Source organism: Camelina sativa, chromosome 13, assembly GCF_000633955.1.
Source record: "Camelina sativa cultivar DH55 chromosome 13, Cs, whole genome shotgun sequence".
Taxonomy (NCBI): domain Eukaryota; kingdom Viridiplantae; phylum Streptophyta; class Magnoliopsida; order Brassicales; family Brassicaceae; genus Camelina; species Camelina sativa.
The window spans coordinates 2,148,019-2,155,796 of NC_025697.1; the positions used below are offsets into that span (position 1 = coordinate 2,148,019).

Genomic DNA, 7,778 nt, shown 5'->3' on the forward strand with positions numbered 1-7,778 from the left:
TTCATGTACTTTACCCAAACACAGGAATGGAGTTACCTGAGAGGAGGGCTCACAACATTGGATCGTGACTACGGATGGATTAATAACATCCACCATGACATTGGAACTCATGTGATACATCATCTTTTCCCGCAGATCCCACATTATCATCTAGTAGAAGCTGTAAGAGTTTTCTTGATGATTTTAAGTAAAGACTATTCTGGTGTGGACTTGCTTCGATATGGTGTTTAAGTGCTTAACTTTTTCATTTCTCTTTTTCTAGACTGAAGCAGCTAAACCAGTACTAGGAAAGTACTACAGAGAACCGAAAAACTCTGGACCGCTCCCACTTCACTTACTGGGAAGCCTCATAAAAAGTATGAAACAAGACCATTTCGTAAGCGATACAGGAGACGTCGTGTACTATGAGACAGATCCAAAACTCAACTGACAAAGAACTTGACAACAGGCTGCAATGAACCAGGCAGACGAGTTAAAAATTCATCTTGGCACATTCTTTATGTTCCTTTTCTTTTGGTCGAGATTAAAAACTAAAAAGCATTATTTGTAGAAACTTTGTGGTAAAACTCTTTCGATCGAATGAATAATATATAATCAGATGGATATATTTCATAAAAGGATCTTGTTCTTGAGACCCCTGCTAAGGGTCAGTTCAGCACGCCAACACATTTCAGACGTCCCACACGCCATACCAGAAGAAGACCAATCAAAGACCTAACATCTGCAAATGGTGATCAGCAAAAGGCATCATATTAGACTATACATTTGCATATACAAGGTAAGATTCATGTTTGGGTTTTCTCTTGTACCATGAAAATGCAACATGTTTAGAAGAAAATTTGTGACTCTTTTTCGTATGTTGCTATTTGGAAAGAATTCAGGTTGAATGTTTTTGCTCAAACAGAGGTGCACATCTTATTACCCACAGGACAATCGTTTCCAGTCATATGTTGCCTCAAGGTCCTCCTTCATGGCTAAGTCTCTCTTTGATTCAGAGAGTGAGCAATCATTGTCCCTTTCTTCCTCCTCTAACCGTTCCGCATCAAAGATTTGCATGAATGGGAAAAACATATACATGTAAACCTGTCTAAAAACAGACAGGATAATCTCCAAATCCTTGGACATATAATAGTTAAGAAACAACGTTGGAGTACCTGGACTTGGACAAATCCATATTCTTGGTTAAGAATTTGAAGTGACACGGTTCCTACATATCAAAGCTACTGAGCCCACCATCTCGTCTCAATGCAACATTGAGCTTCTCTTCGACAGTTAGTGTGAAAGGATCAGTTACGTTGGAGGTGGTGTAGCTGCTCTGGAGTGGCCACTAGGCTTAACATCTTCAGTGATGTCTTCACCTTCTGCTTTAAGGGACTCTATTACTGTTAACAATTAATCATCAATTGGAAATTATAAAGGTACCAACAATTAACAATAGCACGAATTAAGTTTTCAATATCAACAATTAAGTTTTGTGGTAAATCTCTCAAAGTTTCACTCTATCAAGTTCTGTCATTTGCACCATTCATTGCACTCGTAATGGCTTGAGAAATCTCATTTAAGGATTTCAAACATATTTAAGGATTTTCAAAATATCAAATTTTATATATTTTTTAAAAAAATTTCATTTATAAATTTACTATATAATTTTTCTTCCAACACCTCTTGTCACAGAAGAAGCTGGCCAAGCTGCAAAATACACTTGAAGATGAATAAGAGAGGATTATAGTCTAAGATGGAAAGAAAATGGTGAAAAATGATTTTGCGTATACAAAGATACTCAAATCTATTTGAAAGGATATGACTACAAGTTCCGGACTTGATCAACTTTCAAAACTTTTGATGGAAAGATTCCCAAAGGGTGCCATAACCGTAACAAGTTTTTGATTTTGATTTTGTCTTTTGTACATCTTGATTCCACTTTCGAAAATCTCTCAAATGATATCGGATTTTCTCCCTTCGAGAAATAGAGAGAAGATGAGGGTCAGCGGATACAGCGGTTGTATACAGCCGAGAAATCTCAGAGGATGCACCTCAACCTGGCTATCAACTTCCTTTTTTTCTTAGGTGTAATTGAACCGAAACAAACCGAATTATTGACTTTTCTTGCTTGTTTTTTGTTTTTGTTTCCAACACAGTTTTTGACTTTTCTCACAAGTTATTCAATCTTTTTTTTTTAGCTTATTAATTTTATGATGTCAAATAAAACAATACATTAACTAGGGATAAAACTCACAAATTAAACATTTTCGTATGTAAAAAACCTTAAAAAATTCTTAAACATCGATTGTACATCTTTTAGACTTATTTTTTTAATTGATGGAATTAATGAATACTATTAGTTATTTTTTTAATTGATGGAATTAATGAATACTATTACGAAGTCGATGGCAATTGTTTGCTTGTGCCTTTCCTCTCTGGTTCAGCTCATCGAGTAACTGTGCATGTATTATAGGTCTTGAGGGATCAGATGATCATAATGATGAAGATGGTGATGAAAGTGAACAAGTAGATGGTGAGGAAGATGGGAGTGACCAAGGTTCTGAGCAAGATGAAGTCGCCCAAGAGAGCGATTCTTCCGAAGATGAGGTTGATGCTTTTTTTTTTTTTTAATCTATTCGTTATAGGATTTGAAACTATATATACTTCTCCATTTCCGAACGAAACTACATATATATTTATCTATCTTTGATGTGTAGGTTGCTCCAAGAAATACAGTTGGAGATGTTTCCTTGAAGTGGTATAAGGATGAGAAACATATTGGTTATGACATCACTGGGAAGAAGCTCACCAAGGCAGAAAAGCGAGACATGCTTGACTCTTTGCTTGAAAAAATTGATCACTCCAAGAATCGGTCAGTTTTAAGACTTAATTATCTTTTTATTATTTGTATACATATATAGTTTGTTATTTTTGTAGCATTGTGCTGATGCAATTTGTTGGGGCTTTAGCTGGAAGATTTTTGATGAATATAATGACGAGGAAGTGGAGCTGACTAAAAAGGAGAGAGGGTCTATTCGTAGCCTGCTCAAAGGGCAAGCGCCACATGCTGACTTTGATCCATATCCGGTACGTAATGTGTAGCCGTTTTCTACTAATATATTACGCAAATCACTCGAAAATTGTGACCCATCTGATTGATTGCTTCCCTTGGTGCCAGCCTTCTGTTGATTGGTTCAAATGGGATGATGCAAGACATCCAATCTCAAGTGCACCAGAGCCCAAGCGAAGGTTCATCCTTTCAAAGTCGGAGGCTCAAATGGTTGTTAAGTATGTCAGAGAAATCCGGGAGGGGTTGATCAAGTTTGATAAGCCTGCACAAGAGCCCAGTGTCTACTCCTTATGGCCTGCTGATTCAACTTCACACCAAAAGAGCAAGCAATTAACTTATTTTCCTCCACCGAAACTAAAATTGCCAGGTACTTTTTTTTTTTTTTTTTTGTCTGCTTCTGTCTGGGAATTGTATTTTTTGAAAGGTCTTTAATCTCTTCTGCAATTTGGCTTTCCAGGACACGAGGAATCATACAATCCTCCTTTGTAATACATTCCAACGGAGGAAGAGAAAGCCTCATATGAACTGATGTATCCGGAAGATCGTCCAAAATTCATCCCTAGAAGGTATTATTTAAAAGTACCTCTTTTTATGTACTCTGTTGTTCTTTTCTTTTGAATCTGTTAGCTTAAAGCCTTATGGTAAATTTAATGTGTGCGCAGGTTCACATCTCTGAGAAGCATTCCAGCATATGAGAATGCACTAAAAGATCCTTTTCACCGTTGTTTGGATATATACCTATGTCCCAGAGCTCTAAAGAAGATAGTGAGGACTAATTTCATCATCTCATTTTCTGGTTTATCTCATTCTCTCTATCATAACCTCAGTGTGTTTCCTTTCTCCAGATTAACATCGTCGATCCTGAATCTTTGAAGCCTAAACTACCTTGTAGGAAAGATCTTAGACCTTATCCACACTCCTGCTTTCTTGAGTATAAAGGCCATACAGGAAAAGTCACTACCATATCCGCTGAATCTTCTGGCCAATGGATCTCCTCTGGTATTTCATTGTTCAATTTTGTTGAGCTCTCTCTTGTCTTTCCAAGATTTCAACCTTGTATGTATTCTCGTTTTTATTCTTTCTTTTCTTTTATTCCTCTTCCAAGGTTCATCTGATGGATCTGTCCGTATATGGGAAGTGGAAACCGGTAGATGTCTTAAGATCTGGCAGTTTGATGAAGCTATTAAGTGTGTTGCTTGGAATCCTCTTTCCCGCTTATCAATTTTAGCCGTTGCCATGTGAGTGTGTCTATCTTGGGAGTTTGTTTTCTGATTTATTATTATAACTTCCTGTTCTGATACCATCACATCTCAATTCTGCAGGGGACGAGATTTGGTTATCCTGAACACTGAACTTGACGCTGATGAGGAACAGAAAAATATTAAAGAGTTGCTACACTTAGGAAACGTTTTAGTACCAAAACCATCTGGTAAGTAGCCGCCACCAACAGTTTGTCAGAAATTTGAGATGGCTGTCCGAATGATTTATAGTCTTTTTGCACCATAGTTGCAGCAATTGCAAGGTGGCTTCCAGATGAGAGATATGGAGGGATCATGATTAGACATTTTAAGGTACACTTTGCTTCCATATCCTTTGTAACGGCTATCACTGGGGAAACAGAAAAAAACAAAATCCTGTAACTGGTTTGGTTTATATATTTCAGAACATAACGAGTATTGACTGGCATCGTAAGGGAGACTATCTGTCGACAGTCATGGCATCCGGCGAAAGACGAGGTGTTGTAATTCATCAAATCTCGAAAAAGCTTACACAAAAGCCCTTCAAGATCCGCGGACTTCCAGTGACTGCACTTTTTCATCCAAGCCGTTCATACTTCTTCATCGCGACAAGAAAGAACGTGCGTGTTTACAATCTGTTAAAGGTAGATGAGCCCGGCAAAAAGCTCGAGACTGGAATGAGGGAAATCTCATCAATGGCGATTCATCCCGGTGGTGATAATCTGATAGTAGGAAGTAAAGAAGGCAAGATGTGTTGGTTTGACATGGATCTTTCTTCGAAGCCGTACAAGACTCTCAAGAATCATCCTAAGGACATCACTAATGTGGCGTTTCACCGTTCGTATCCGTTGTTTGCTTCGTCCTCGGAGGACTCAACAGCTTATGTGTTCCATGGAAAGGTGTATAATGATCTGAACGAGAATCCTCTGATTGTGCCGTTGGAGATTCTAAGAGGCCATTCTACTTCTTCAAATGGGGGAGGTTAGTTTTTATATGGCGTTTTGTGTTTTCTTTCCTTAAGGTTTGATCACACACTATTATGTTTTGATTCTTCAGGAGATTAATATATATATCATTTTGATTGCAGGAGTCTTGGACTGCAAGTTTCATCCGAGACAACCATGGGTATTCACTGGAGGGGCTGACTCAATTATCAAACTCTATTGCCACTAAATTTGCAAACCCTCTTTTTGACATTTGCTTGTTTGTTGTTTCAAATTGTTTTACTTTTTTTAGGTGCAAGTGGTAAACTGCCAAATCTGACTTAATATGAATTTTAGCGAGAATTTATTTGTGTTTTTTTCCAAAATCTGACCAAATGACGCAACATATTAGTACAACAATATTTAAGATCTTGATGAAACCACTAAAGATAAAAAGAAAATGGATAGGTTATAATGAGTATTATCATTCACCCCTTTCTTAAGAATCACTGTACCAACGATGGATCCGCATATGACAGTGGCAACATTGTCTGCATTAAAAGTGAATGATAAAACGTCACTAGCCCTTTTTTTAGGTAGTCCCACAAATTTCCGTAGTTGTGAGAAGCTCTATTCTGTTATGCCAGTTGGATTAATAGCTTTGTGAATCAAGAAATTGTTTAAAACCTTTTGGTTAATGAAGAATTGTTGTTGAGCCAAAAAAACAAGGGAAGATTTTCGAAAAGTTCTTGAGAAGCAAGAACTCTAAACATATGCTGCCGAAAACCAAAAATCTCGGTTTAATCAATTCGGTTCTTGGAGTTGGGACGGGCGAACCAAAAAAACAAATTAATAAACCAAACAAAATTTCAATTACAACCTAAAAATCAACCAAACAAAATTTCAATTCTCCAAAATCTAGTTTAAATTGATAATTTTAACAACAACAAACAAAAACTAGATTTATTTAGGTTGAAAAAGGAAACAAACCAAAAATTTAGACTAAACTGTTTAATTACATTGGTTGGCTAACCGGATTATAGGTCTAATAAATTTTAAGCTTGTTCAAATAAATTTTAATATTTTTAAGTCTTGGGATGGATCATAGAACTGTATGTGTATCAATCGTACGTTATAAAATCATGATGTTGTTTTTTGTTCTTATCATATTTCGAGTTCCATAATCGCCTACTATACATCAGTAATTGACAAGTTGGCTAAAGAGAAAGAAAAAAAAAAATACTATGATGTTTGGTTTTCTCATATGGTTAGAAAGAGACTATCATATCTGAATCTCATAATCTTCAGGCCTAGAATATTCTCCTTATTAAACATATCTCGGTTGATGTTGGGACGTGTCTTGAAAAGAATTTCGGGATTTCCACCGGTTTCAATTTGTAGACAAAGTAAAGCATAGATAAGTTCATACAAAGATAAAATACACAAAGTGATGATGTAAAACCGGTGAAGGATGGTTTTGGTCTACAAAAAAACTGAAAAGCAAAAACATAGATAAATTCATACAAAGAAGGTGATGTATTCAGTAAAATTGTAAAATGCTTAGGTAGTTGTACCTGACAACTCTATCTTCTTAGTCTAGAATTTTAAGTGACAGTGTCCCCCTGCATATCAAAACTACAAACACCACCATGTAGTCATTCAAAAATTTTGAAAGGTGATCAAACCTGGAACCTGTAGTCATGTCCTTTTGAATCGATTTGATTATCTTTGTATACTCAATATCATCTTTCACCAATGTCTTTACATCTCCGGATTGGAGCCTAACATCATCCAACGTCCCAGTCAAAGCATCAAATCTATTAGTGGAGGACGCATAAAAGCGATCAAGACTTTTTTGATGATGAAACAAAGCGGACTTCGAGGCCATTTCAGACTTGACTAGGTCAAGTTTAGATGTCAAAGGTGTGATAATGAAGAAATTACCTTGGATCTCGTTTGTTTTTGTTGAGGATGCATCAGCCTTCAAATTCATTTGTGAGATGATGTCAGGGAGAGACTAGCAACATAATATATTAAAATGTCACTTTAAAATTTGACTCTCACTTGTTAAGATTGTTTGTACGTGATAATCGGCATCTTGTTTAATTTTTTTTTTGTTCATGTTTTTTTGGAACAAAACTTGTTCATGAAAGTTAGTTTTTCAACTAGATTAACAAACAAACAAACTCGTCACTAAATACTGTATTTTGATTTTCCAAATTAATTGATTTATCTAATTAAGATAAAGGATAAAAACATGTATATTTCAAATTTTACTTATAAGTAATTAAGATCTAGGCCTAAAAACTAATGAAGTTAAATAAAAGTAAATAGATCATTCCTAGGTGGTTTATCTTGTATTAGTGATGTTTATTAAACAATATATATATAATGATTGCCATATAAATTGAACAATATATGTTTATTAAACAATACATGTATATATATATATCAAATGATTGCCATTTAAATTGAGTAAGAGAACAAAAAAATAGGACGATGTATAATGTGTTATTTTTATTCCTCTCTATTTTAGTGGATGCAACTATTTTTTTAATTATCTCT

The 7,778-nt window shown here is 35.7% G+C and overlaps 1 long non-coding RNA gene and 1 pseudogene across 1 annotated transcript; both read left to right on the forward strand.

The window, feature by feature from the left end:
* On the forward strand, nucleotides 15-607 carry LOC109128440. Its single transcript, XR_002034823.1, has 2 exons — nucleotides 15-162; nucleotides 263-607. It is a non-coding gene; the product is annotated as an uncharacterized LOC109128440 (long non-coding RNA).
* On the forward strand, nucleotides 1,801-5,463 carry LOC104737851 (annotated as a pseudogene).